General features: G+C 40.3%; 1 protein-coding gene across 4 annotated transcripts in view; it reads left to right on the forward strand.

Moving 5' to 3' along the window:
* Window positions 1–13,780, forward strand: part of rims3 (regulating synaptic membrane exocytosis 3) — a 52,349-nt gene that overhangs the window by 29,689 nt on the left and 8,880 nt on the right. The window lies entirely within an intron of this gene.

Raw genomic sequence — 13,780 nt, forward strand, 5'->3', positions numbered from 1 at the left:
AGGACGCCAGAGATACGGAAAAGAAACAGAGACAGAAATGGAAATATGTTTGACACGTGACGAGAATACTTGTTCCTTTGCTTATTAAAATGATTCCAGCTACGCTCTGTGACCAATAGCAACCACATTTCTGAGTATGCTGTCGTCAGACAAATATTTTTGAGCCTGTAACTCTAGCTCCAGGCTGTGAAAAATATGCAGAGGGACTTGCACCATTGCCAGTAATGTTAAGTGCTTCTGACTCATTTTTATATTTGTCTTTCAAGAAAATAACACAGGTGTTTCCTCCAGTGAATTTTACTTTGTTGTTGTATACCAAAGGAGAAAAAAAATAGAGCAAATACTTAATTTATGTTAAATTAGCCTTTTGTTTCTCAACACAGGACAAATTGTACTTAAGCGACAAAGCTTTAGTTGTCACAAGACTAGTATTTTAAACTCAGTACCAATACCAGGAAAGTGTTTACAATTTTATTCTTGTTATATTTGGGTGGGACTGATAACTGCCTACCTTTCACATTAATGCTATCACATTATTTAGCTATAGCTGTTAGCCGCTAACTTAATGATAGCTAATGCTACTTTTGGTTAACTGCTAATAGTTCAATGGCTCGCATGCCCCGGACAGATTAACATTTATGATAACTGTTCAACGCTGTTGAAATGTGAGCTATAGTGACCTCTTGAAATTTCTCATTAGGTGTGAGAAAAACGTCAACTACTTTAGCTGCTAGTGAGGAGAGGGGCTGTCTGAGGTTGTGTGTCAGCAGCAGGAGGCGAAGATGGCACTGTTGGTATTGATACTGTTGCAAAAGAATATTTAATTCAGTAGCAATTTCTATTATTGATTAGTGTCCGGGTACCAATTTTTTCGACAACCGTGCACAGAATTTGGGCGCCTGACCACGAACTCCTCTCTGTACCGAAATATTAAAATGTGAGGCCATCTGTTTGACAGCTCAGCTGAAATTTTGTGATGCAGCAGGGCAATGATCACAATCACAGCATCAAATCTGAAAACGAAAGGAATCAAAGTGTTGCAGTTGCCCCAGTCAGTAAAAGCTCAGATCTCAACCTGATTGAAATGCTGTTGTGGGAACTTAAGAGAGCTTTGGATGTTCGGATGCCCATAAACCTCAATGAACGGAAGCAACGCTGTAAAGGCATGAGGGAAAGATGTGAGAGGCTGATAAAGTGATGCAGAAACAGATTACTTCAAGTTATTGCTTCTAAAGCCAATGAATCTGGGTGTGCTTAGTTTTTTTACATGACTGCACAGAGTCCAATGCAAATGTGCTTTTAGATATGACTGTACACTCTGTTAGCTACAATAAGATGCAACCAGCTGTGGATGAAAACTCAGCCAGTGTTTGACCCATATTTAGCAATTTATTGCAAAGAGACTGCTTGACTCTGCACCAACATCTGCTAAGCTGTGATGCTACATGTGTGGCCGACAGTGCACAGAGCATTTTAAACAGTGGAGCCAGAGATTTGGTGACAACTTTTCTAAAATTGCTACAAGCATCAGGTTCTCAGAAAGAAAAAAAGAAGATAAGACGTTATATAAGCTGATAGCGGTATATCTGCAGGACAATGCCAGGCGGCCAGTAGCAGTTCTCCTAGTTTCCTAAATACTGATAATATGAAGGTTGTACTCCCCCAGTCTGAAAAAGCTCAGGCTAGACAGGATGATGTGATGCAGAGGGAAGATAGCAAAGGATACATTTTTCGGAGGAGCCGTTTCCATCTAGTTAAGTCTTTTTCTCTCATTTTTGAGGTTCTCTCTTCACTCTTAACTGAAAATGTTTTGAAAGGAAATGATCTCTCTCTCTTCACAATCTTGTAAATAATGTTTTCTTGTTTTTAAAGGGTGCTTTGACAGGAGAAATAAGCCCAGCAACAACACACTTAAAGGCAACAAGTTAAAGCGCGTCCTCTACACTATACTATAGTAGATTAAAGAGACCTTGCGTTTCAGTTCTGAGGGTGTTTTTGTGGTGACTCATGCCCTACTTCCAGCTCAGTTTCTGAGTCAAAGCTAGGAAACACACATTAGGAATTTTGGCAGGCGCATCTTGGAAAGCTTACAGTGATTTAGATCCTTTGAGGGAAAACTCACCTCCAAAGGGAGATTCTTAAATGTCACTTTAGCTCAGAAAAGCCCGGACAAAAAGAGCAAGAGCAAAGACTATGAATTGTTAGAATAATAACAATGAAAGTTGCTGAGTCTCTGCAGCATCCGAACTGTAGTAACACACGTGCTGCCCTTTTGATAATGAAAGCTATTTCTGTGGATGACTCACTTGATTGCTATTCTTATCCACTATGACTAATCAAAGAAAAAGTCCTTGCGTCTTTCAAGCTGCTATTTCAGGTGAAACTGCTCTTTTTTTTGTAATTTCAAGCGCTGGCACGTCTTTTTGCTTTGAAAGCAACATTGTGTGATTGGCTCTCCTGACACATACTGTAGAAACTGAAACCTTACTCCTGTCTCTAAAAGCTTTCTCCTCCATACTGGTCCTTCTGGAGGCCGCCAAACACACAGCTAAACTGACCGACGATCACTTTCTGTCCTCTTTCTGCCTCTCATGTCTCCACTTCCTCATTGTCCTCCCTTTGTTTCCACAAGCTCGCCGACATCGTAATTTCCCCTCCCCTTTATCTCTCCGCAATTAATCTCAATCTCTTTGGCTCTCACTTTCACGCAGCATCTATCACGTTTTCTCAATCTCGCCCACCAACCCATCAATGCTCTATTCTTAGCGAGACAGATTGGTGAACTATTTCACTCTTTCTTTCTTTGTGGCTTTGCAATTTTGGAAGTGTAGCTTCTGCATGTAAAACACTACATCTAAACAGCATGTGGATTCAAAGCACACTGCCTGCAATCTGATTCAACGTTGACATTTGATATACCGTCTTTAAGATGCAACTGTTTACAGCAGCATACTTGCCAATATTTTCAAATGATTTTCAGTGGGGATGGGGGTTAGCTCATCTCGCCTGATATGCTAGCTGATATGGTGTCCTATGTTACCGTTATGTTATGACTTTGCAAAAAGGCTTGCCCACTGTCCAAATGGCTATAAATCTTTTGACAACCCCAAATGCCTCACTCACACAGGCTTAAAGACAAGTCAGCAAGCGCCCGCTAGCCACAGGTCGCAAGGGAAAAATGTTCCCCGACCAGTTTGCAGGTGATTGCCAGAGATGGGTGATTGTCGCTAGATGAAATTGGTTTGTACATTTGTCCAAACACTGCCAACTAGCCAGTGAGTGGTAATGAAACAGGGAAAAGTGTGACACTTTTCTTGTCCAGTTCTAGTGAGCCTGTATGAACTGCAGCCTAACTTTCTTCTTCTTGGCCGACAGGAAGAGCACCTGGTGTGTTCTTCTGCTGTTGTAGCCTATCTGCTTTAAGGTTCAACGTGTTGTCCACTCAGAGACGCTCTTCTGCATACATCGGTGCATTGAAGCAGTATTTTATCTTGTTTGTCTGCTGTTCTGTGTATTTAATAAACACATTTTGCAAAATGTTAGACCTCTACACTTGATCAAAGTCACGTAATTGTACTTGACAGCAGAGTGGTCTTTTCTCAATAAATATCCCCAAACTGCTCATGTCAATAAGCGAGGCATGAGTCAACGTGTTCATATGTAACATATCTAAGTCTAAGGTAAAATTAAAAAGCACAGTAAACACTGCGCTTACACAGAGCATACGCAAGCCTACTGCTGCCTGCCGTGTGGTGTTTTGGATGGGGATGGGGAGAACAGCTTTTGGTGCATAGGAGCAGCACACAGTTCTGCTTCTTTCTCAAGCAATGGGAACATACAGGCAGATTGATTTCTAATTCTGTTTCATGGCACAGAGACGCTGCTGCTGCTGCACTGCAGGAAGCGCTCAACAAGCGATTTAATTTCTACCCTGAAATGTTATCTCCTGTTGAACCGGAGCACAAAGTATCTGTAAGCTAGATATAGAGCTCCCCTTCTGATCAGGTTGTTTGGGGAATTTTCTTGACCTAAATGAAATTTTCTTCATGAAAAGTTATTGCTCTCATAATCCTGCTTTTATTGAAGATACACTGGCTGGAACCTGGAAAACAGCTAAATTAAATCAGAAGGAAATTTAAATATTCCATCCCAGTAGTAGAATTTTACAAAGCATTTATGTAAAGGCAGGTTTGAGATCAGTTTTGTTTTGCTCTTTACATGTTTTGCTCTGTGTGTTAGTGGTAGTTTAACAAGCAGCAGAAGGTCTTGTGATTTCGTTTGTTTTTTCGCCATATTTTGCCCATATTGTCTTATTTTTTTCTCATCTGCTTTTTCTCAAAAAAAATGAAATGCTCTGCCATCCCTAATCCTTTGGTCATCAGCCACAGAGTCAAGTAATCAAGAGGAAATTACATCTAAATTAAATTACTCTTTTCCTCATCGTAATTAATTGCCGTTAGACAAGAGCCTGTGTGGCATATTAACTCGCTGACAGACATCCTGCCATACATGAACGTTTTTTTTGATTTCATGAAATAATTTCCCATGCAACCCGATGCTGAGAAGCGCTAATCACTTACTTCACATTGACCACTCCCTAACTTAGGTCTTTGCCTGAAATGTTGCATTGCAGTTCACACACAGCGACAGTGCACACACGTGCACACACGTGCACACAAAGGGGAAATTCGATTTGTTTAATTCCCATGCATTATCTTTAAAGACGGGGTAAGACTAGGCTACACTTAACCCTCGACCACATTTATTTGTTTTTGCATGCTCTGTTAGAGTTAAATAACTGACTTGGAAAAGTGGAACGCTGGCAGTGTTTCATAAATGGTTAAATTATAGAGAAAAGGATTCTTTTGGAAGGATAAAAATACAGATGCAGCACAGCAAATGGGGGAAAAAACAAGGAAACAAAGCTTATGATTGCACATTAATACAACATAATAAACCAATTTTGAGAAGTCACGATCATTAACCTAATTACTTGTACTGTAAATAGTTTTTATGCACTTTCTGAACTGTTGCCCCTACATTATATTCGTTCTATGGCTGTTGTTTGTCAAAAAGCTGATATGCCCTTAAACAAATGGTTCAAAGTGAGAAATACTTGTAGTTAGCTTATCTTAGCATACAGATGGGGAAACAAACCATGATTATGGCTGATCAAGTCCTGCTTTCACTGTACAGTAAAAAATAAAATAAATACAAATCATATCCTTGGCTGGTTTTAAAATGAGGTGAATGCAAAAACCAAATGATTACAACATTATTTAGCAAAAATCAAACCAAAATGCAAAACATTGTGTAAAAAATTAAGTACACCCTTACTGCTTCCATAGAAATCAGGAAGGTTAGTAAACAACCAGGTGTGTTCCAAGATGGAAAGATATCATCAACGATCTTTGGGAAGACAATCTGGGAAAGGTTATAAGTCCATTTTCAAACAGTTTGAGTTTCAGCTTTCTACACTAAGATTTCCACTCCTGGAAATCTTAGTCAAATATTTGTGACTAAGATTTCCAGGAGTGGTCATCTCAGCAAATGCAATCCAATGTCAATATATATTCAATGATCAAAAAGAAAAAAGAAAAAAACTGCAAAGAACAAAAGGCTCTATCTCAGACTGTGCAGATCTCAAAGGATACCAAAGTGGAGGTGATTGGTCATAAAGCACAGTGTTACATTTGGTGGAGGGTGATGATTTGGCCTTATTTTACAGCCACGGGACAAAATAGGTGAGGGCATCTACTTTACAGCTAAAAGTTGCCCAACTCTGGGTTTTAAAACAGAACAATGATCCCAAGCACAGCAAAGAATCTACAACAACAATGTAGCTTGCCATCACCAGTGTGTGAATGTGTGTGTGAATGGGTGGATGACTGGATATGTAAAGCGCTTTGGGGTCCTTAGGGACTAGTAAAGCGCTATATAAATACAGGCCATTTACAACAGAATTTCTAAAGAAGAAAATAAAAATGTTGCTCTGGTCCACTCGGAGTCCAAACATCAAACTGATAACAACTGTGCATAAACAAATGCCTGCAAAATGAACTGAAGCAATTCTTTGGCCCCATGAGCTGCCCAGATTTCCTCCATGATGATGTCAAACATTGATAAAGTCATGACTAAATTTGGTTCTACAAGATACTGAATCATGGGGTGTACTTACTAATATTTAAAACCTTAGAACTGAAAGAGGTGGACCTTTATTTTTTCGTGACTGTAGACAGATGCCCGGGGTCTCTTGGGAGGGCTGATTGGAATCAATAAAACAAAAAAGCCAGCCGAGCCAACTTGCTCGGTAAATTTCTGCTTTTTACATGTTTGAGTTAACTTGGCTGTAGTGATTTTCATGCTTTTTTTTACTTGTTATATTGTTATGTGTTGCTTTGCCTTTTTTATTCCTCGGTGAAATGTTTAAGGGCAGTTCAGAAAAGACAAACCTTCATTTACCAAGACCAGCTATTCCAATTCAACTTGATTGAATAATTCATCATTGGGAAAAAAGGGGGCATTAAGTCATGTGCTTTGGGAATGTGATTATGATCTATTTAATGACATGTTATCACTATTTAAATGTTATCATAGCTATCTTCATTTAGAGGCTCCAAGTTAAACTTTCCTAGGCTTGATAAGATGAGGTTTGCCTTGATAGCAGGGAGGGGAGCGACTATGGCCCTAATACAATCTGACAGATGGCAAAAAAGGACAGAAAGGTTACAAAGCAAAACCTGTGCTGTGATCGCTGACATAGACGTGGATGAAGACAAACGAACTGAGGCCGTCAGGTCAACGGTAATGTCTGTGTTTGTTCTCATGGACAGCTGTAACGCTGGCAAAACAAACACTTGGAATGCATGCGTCTTTCTAAAAGAAATGCAACATCAAAGAGAAAATTAAATTTGTTGGTCACAAGCTCTACTGTCATACAGCAGTAAACCCCAATGCACTGCGTGATTTGTTAAGTTGCTCCCAGTGTTTGAAAATGTGGTTACACTTTTATCTTATTTGTGGTAGCTCAACTGACACAATGGATTGCCAAAAAGTGATTTCTGATGTTTCTTTTAGTTTTTTTTTATGTCTAATATCTCTACTGATATTGGTAAATGGGCTGTAGTGAAGAAGATATTTGAAGGGGTTCTATATAAATAAAGAAATAACTGGCTTTGCAAATATCTGTATATCTCTTCATATCTGAATCAATCCAGTCTTTAGTATTGAAATGAGAGTTGTATTTATCCTACAGACTTCTTGGCAAAAACTACAAATGCACATTTGAGACATTTATCAAAAGACAACTATGCCCTGCACTAAAAAAATGTTACGTCTGTGTAGATGTGGTTTGGTTACATTTCACAGAGTGAAACTGGCCAGTCAACCAACTGCTATTAGACTATTTTTTTCTAACTGGAGTAAAAACTGCTGATCCTCCAACAGCCGTTTGAAATTGGTTCTAAAAGATCAGAAATCATTCTCTAAAGATTGCCACGCTTGTTTGTCCTATTTTTTTTTTTTTTTTTTTTTAACAGTGTGGGCCTTTTAAGCTAATTTCACCATGTATTCATCAGTGGCTGAATTATACCGGTTTAGCTAGTTTGCTTTTTTAAGCCAATTTGACATAAAATAATAGACACATCCAATGATACTTTTGTCACACTCATTAAACCTTTGCCTTTGTAACAAGAACAAATTAATTATACGCTAAAAACCTGTGTTTACCTACTATTTCATATCAAAATGGCTGCTGTGAAGTTTGTGTTGTGTAAGGACTTGATGCATTATCAGAAGCATGCTAATAGTGTCACGGAGGCTAATATAATTGGTGCTAGCTGTCTACCAAATTGCACCTTAACTAATTAAATTGCTTTGGGTTATTTAAAAAAGTGATGTTACTAATAATATGTTTTGCTGTGAACTTAATGTATTAATCATCCATCTTTTTCTGTTACTTGAAATTCTAGCATTGTGTTTTTTCTGCGTTGTGAGTAATTGGCGGGTATATCAGTTTATATGACGCACATTGCTAATCAAGATAACCAGCATTACCTGATAATGTTTTCAGTTTTATTCAGATCTTGTCACTTCTCGACGTTATTAAACCACGACAGCAATGACCAAAGCACCAGACTCGAGATGTTAAAGCAGTAGTCAAAAAACCAATGGGTGATTTTTTTGAGTGTTCCATCTTTTATATACAGTCTGTGGTCACAAATAGTGCAATAATGCCAGGCTAATTAGGAGTTTTAATTTTCAGGATTTTAGCTTCCTAAGGTAAAGCAAAGGAGGTCGCTAGTGATTGTTGATTATTTTGTAAAAACTAGAGGGTTACATTGTGGGGTGTTCAACAAAACCTTTAAACTTAATCTAAGTTTTTATTTGCTGTTTGTTAACTGGCTTGACTCATTTTGAATAAACTCCATAATACAGGAATAGCTCCAAATGTGTCATATGACACATGAATTGTGTAAACTGTAAATATGGCTCTGAATCTCTGATTCATATGTACACTATAACCTCTTGGTCTTACTTAAGCTTCCACTTTGAATCTTCCCTTAGTCCAAATTTAGCTGGGGTCTGGCAGTAAATATACCACAACATATCCTTCATCTCCAACACCCATGCTTGGTTACTGTTGCTATGCATGGTGGATCGTTGCCGTCACCGGTGCATCCAATAGGCATGTCGGCGTAACCCGGGAGTCTAAAAACAGCATTCTATATTACAGCATATAATGAGAATGGCTTCATCAGTGTGCTCTCCAAATGTCAGAGCAGTTTTAATGATCTACTGAGCACACACACACACACACACACACACACACACACACACACACACACACACACACACACACACACACAAAGAAGCTATATGTCATGTGTGAGTGTGCATGCAGTCACAGTGTGTGGCTCTTTTCTGCATTGTTGGCATTTTTAAGCAATCTCACCTTCCTAATAGTGTTCAGTGTTGAACCTATTAGGCTACGTTCACACTGCAGGTCTTAATGCTCAATTCCGATTTTTTGATCAAATCCGATTTTTTTGTCTCCTCGTTCACACTACAAATAAAATGCGACAGCAAACGCGCTCTAGTGTGAACGCTCAAAGCGGCCCGCATGCGCAAAACGAGATGTCACACACAACGCGCTCTGTTTAGACCAAGAACAAACAGTATTGTTTGACTGATGGCCGTTAATATAAAGACTTCGGACTTTACGTTTCCCAATTTTTGCTTTAAGTTATTTTGTTATTTACATAATAATGTAAATAACCTAATAATTATCCTTATTGCTGTTTAAGAGAGGAGCGGTGCTTCAAAGGATAGCTGCAGATTTCTGTCAGAATCTGCAGATTATACAGTACAAATAAAATGTTTACGTTGTCTTCCCAACAGTTTCACTGACATCTACACTGGATGGCTAGGAAGCGTTCGCGATGTCTTCTCGGGCGCTGATAATTGGCTTCAGTCTTGTGTCGGTGACGTAAAAGGCGGATTTAATGCGACTTGACCGTTCAAACAGCAGTCGCTTTTTAAAACATCGGATATGTATCGGATTCAGTACCACATACGAAAGTGACCCAGATCGGATTTGAAAATATCGGATTTGCGCCGTTCACACTGTCATAGCATGATCGGATATGGGTCGCATAGGGTCAAAAAAATCGGATTTGATGCGCTTTCGCCTGCAGTGTGAACGTAGCCTTAGTTCTTTCCACCCTAACACTTTTGTGTTACACCCTTATATTTTTTTCCTCTACCATGATACATAACATGTGCATAAGCAGCTGAGAAAAAAAGTTTAGTGTTTTTTATTCCCGTGCTTCGCATTTCCGCGAGATTCATGAGGTTGTTTACAGGGGCGGGGTATTACTCATCGTAGTGAAGCCAACAGGAGACACTTTAACTGTTTTTGTAACACACAGAAACTGAAAACCCTCTACTGTAGCACAATAAAGCACAACAGCTTATGCAATGTTTTTGTTTTAGCTGCTCAAATGGCATATATGTCAGACAACCTCTAATTACTTCTTCCGGGATGTGTGCTTTGTGTGTTTTGATGTTAACAGTATAACAGACTGAATTCACCAGCAGGTTGGGAGAAAATACATCCAAAATGATTATGAAGCAGGAAATAAGATGAGGCAGATACAATAAGAAAAGAAGAAAAGGAATTGGTTAGGAAGGGGTTCATAAGATAACTAGCAGACAAAAAGCTGGAGAGAAAGAGGAGCAATAAGAGGAGAATATGACAGTGGAAAAGCAGTGGAGGCTCGATTCAAAGAGTGGGACTTGTGGAGGGGACAATATGAGTAAGGGGGAAAGGCTTGTGAGCGAACATGCCGGCCGGGGCTCTTGGTGCAATGCAGAAGGCATTGCCATGGAAACGAATGGAGGGAAAGAGCAGACAAGGAGGAGGAGGAGGGGATTAAATAGGAAGGAAGAGATCAGTGCCTCATACTGTGTAGGGGGCTATTTTCACGAGAGGGGAGGGGCCGGTAGACAAACGAGTAACAAGTGTGGAAATGGAGTTAAATGAATAGCTTCTCGATAGTTTAACACTGGAGTTCTCCCACTTGTGTGCATGAAACTACTCATCGTAACAGAGGCGTCGTCGCACTTGTGTTAAAATTTAAACACACTCTTCAGCAGACTTGTGCGGTTTGGTTGTGAGCGAGGACAAAGTTTTGGAGAGGAAGTTAGTGCAGAAGTTACAGTCAAGTATTTCCTGTACAAGTTACGATTCTTATTTTTTTTTTAAATGAAATAAAATAAAAGGCAATAGCGGATGAGCCTGTCGCTATGGCGCTAGTTGTCTCAGGTGGCATTGTCTGAGGTCCAGATCTGAGGGCGGGGGTTGTCATGGCAGCAGGAGTGCATGGAGTTTGTCTGGGTGTCATGCTACAACACATACAGACCTTTCCCTTTCTCTCTCGGTGTCTCTCTCTCGTGCACACACACACACGCACACACACACATACGCACACATACACACACAGGCTGTTGGAAATACTCTTTACTGCAGGATTATAAATAGAAGGTACCAGAAGGCAGCACCCCTCTCCTCATCTTCAATGCCCATGGGACCCTATCATTCTCATCTTCCTTTTCACCCATCTATCCTCAGCACTCGTCCTCTCTCTTCTTTAGAGCCCCACAGATGCAGCATTTTTTTTGTAAAGGTTTATACTAGTCCGCTTCAACCTAACATGCATCTTTTTAGATTGTTGCAGACATCGACAGCATTTTTGTTAACATGGGATGCACAACAGTTTATTTTCAGCTGGAACAAAAGAGCTCTGTTCAGTAACCTGTAGCATTTTAAGATTTGTTCAGGTGAAAGCAAGAGAAGGTCTAGCAGATTGATAGAGAGATACATAGATCTGTCCTCGTCTGTCATTATCATCATTTTAACACCCAAAACTACCATCAAGGGCCTCTGTTTTGCTGTCTGTTTATCTCCACAGTGATGGTGATGATGCAGGGTGTCTGTGGTTGTCATGGTAATGAGCCTGGCATGGTAAGGATGCTTAATGAGACTGGAGATGCTCGGGCTAATGAAGTGGGACGGCTGGGTGTTCGCTTAACTGGCAGCGATAAGGAACCACTTGTTAAGTCTGCTGTGCCTTCACTGTGCTGTTTTGCTATATATCCAGGCTCCTATACAGGGCAGATGTACATGTTTCTACAGCAACCACCGCTGTAGTCGTAAAGGCGCTCTGTGATGTATTACTTCTCTTTGTTATTGCTTTGATAAGCAGCCATTTGCCTCATAATTAACAAGCTCAAAGAAGAGGAAAGCTTTTAATCCCCACTGGAAAGTTTTTGAAAAATATTTTTGGCCAGAAAATCTCCTTTCATAGGGTTGACCCAGAAATTAGTCAGAGCCACTGTGGAGGTTTTTCTAAAGTGAGCTTTGCTGACATGACAGCTCACAGCTGCTTTCTCATCCTCCCGTGTGACTAAACTGTCACTGTGTGGCCCGGGCTGTTCACGTGCAGACACTTTGTGCACATGTTGCACAGAGGTGTGAGTGCGCAAGCTGCATACTAGGGGTGCAACGATACACAAAATTCACGGTTCGGTTCGGTTCGATACTTTGGTGTCACGGTTCGATATTTTTTCGATACAAAAAAATGTTCATGCATTTTTAATTTGTCATTTATTAAAATTATAAATATATATTTTAACTCAAAAGTACAGTTTTTAAATTTAACCCTAACCCTTGTGCGTGTTTTTTATTTTGACAGCGAATGCGCACCTGCGGACCACTTATGTGCAGCCCTGGTTATTTAGCTCGTCATATCGCAGCCACAGAAATTCTTTTGTCCATGAAACCATAAAGCTGCACTTTCTTTTTGCCTTATAGTCTGATTTGTCATAACTTCTCCGTTTTGTGGTAAGCTTTTCTTTGGCTGTCACTTCTTCACCCTGACCTGTCTTATTTGGCTCAGCAGAACTGAAATGCTTTTACACACTCACTCACATAAGCTCAGCGATTCTCTGCGCGATCAACCTCTCACATGTTTAAGCTTGCTGCGGGAGATTTCACTTGTCATGTTTGCATAGTAAGCTAACGATTAATAAGACGATGTCAGAGGAATTGGTGCACAAATTATCATCACTCACAGATCAGTGCTGTCGCTCTCTATACACAGTTCGCACGATTGCAAAGTGAAAGCAAAAAAACGAGCGCAAATTCAAACGCGACTTCAATATGTCACATATGACAGTGGCTCACCGATGCCAATGACATAATTACCCAGCTACATTTCTGAAAGAATGCAAAAGCATTGACATATATTTTTCCTACAATAGCCCGACGGGCAGGGCAGAGATAGATTTTGGTAGCCCGACTGAAAAAATCGCTAGCTCCGGGACGTCGGGCTAGCGATATTGCAAGCCCTGTATCTGATTGAGGAATCACTCATCTTTGGAAAAGAGAGTTTATTACAGAGAAATGTCTCTTTCCAAAATAAAAGCTATACTATCCGCTTCTTCTGGGCTATATTCTCAGCAGCATAAGGAGAATCATGTGCTAACAGCTGTCTAAATGACTCGGCTAAAGTTAGTAGCATGCTTGCTTTTTTTTGTCTGCTTCCACTTGTCTTTGCACTAGGATGATGTCGGCGTAAATGTGCAGTCATATTCGTTGTGTTCCCGCTAGTGCTTTCAGGTTAATCTCGTTGAAATGACCTTAACGCCACAACACGGCAAATCTCCGTTAACGAGCTACCGCCGATCGCTCTGTGCATGGGGCTAGACGGCCAACACGTTAACGAGCTAACTGCGCTAGCACACTAGTTCACACCAATGTAATTGAGCATTGCATGGCACATCCAACATACTGTTTTACTTTAGTCCATGACTCGCTTACCTTCAGGGTCATACGTCACATGAAAACCAAAATAATTCCAAACGCCAGATCTGAATGAGGGTGGGGGAGGTGCCCTGCGCTCTTCCTTCTGACTATACTGTCTGTGTTGAGCGCTCAGTGGATCTGCGCTGGACAGTGCAGCCTAGGCGGAGTAGTCGAACACAGATTCACTGAGCGCTCAACACAGACAGCATCGTCAGAAGGAAAATTGATAAAATAAATTACAAATGTTGTATTGTTCGATACATATGCGTACCGAACCGAAAGCACTGTATCGAACGGTTCAATATCGATACGAATATCGTTGCACCCCTACTGCATACCCGTGTAAAGGTGTGAATTTACAGTTGTGAACATCGATCTCTTATCAAAGAGTTGGCAAATGCCAACTCTTTGATA

This window comes from Astatotilapia calliptera, chromosome 22, assembly GCF_964374335.1.
Source record: "Astatotilapia calliptera chromosome 22, fAstCal68.1, whole genome shotgun sequence".
NCBI classification, from domain to species: domain Eukaryota; kingdom Metazoa; phylum Chordata; class Actinopteri; order Cichliformes; family Cichlidae; genus Astatotilapia; species Astatotilapia calliptera.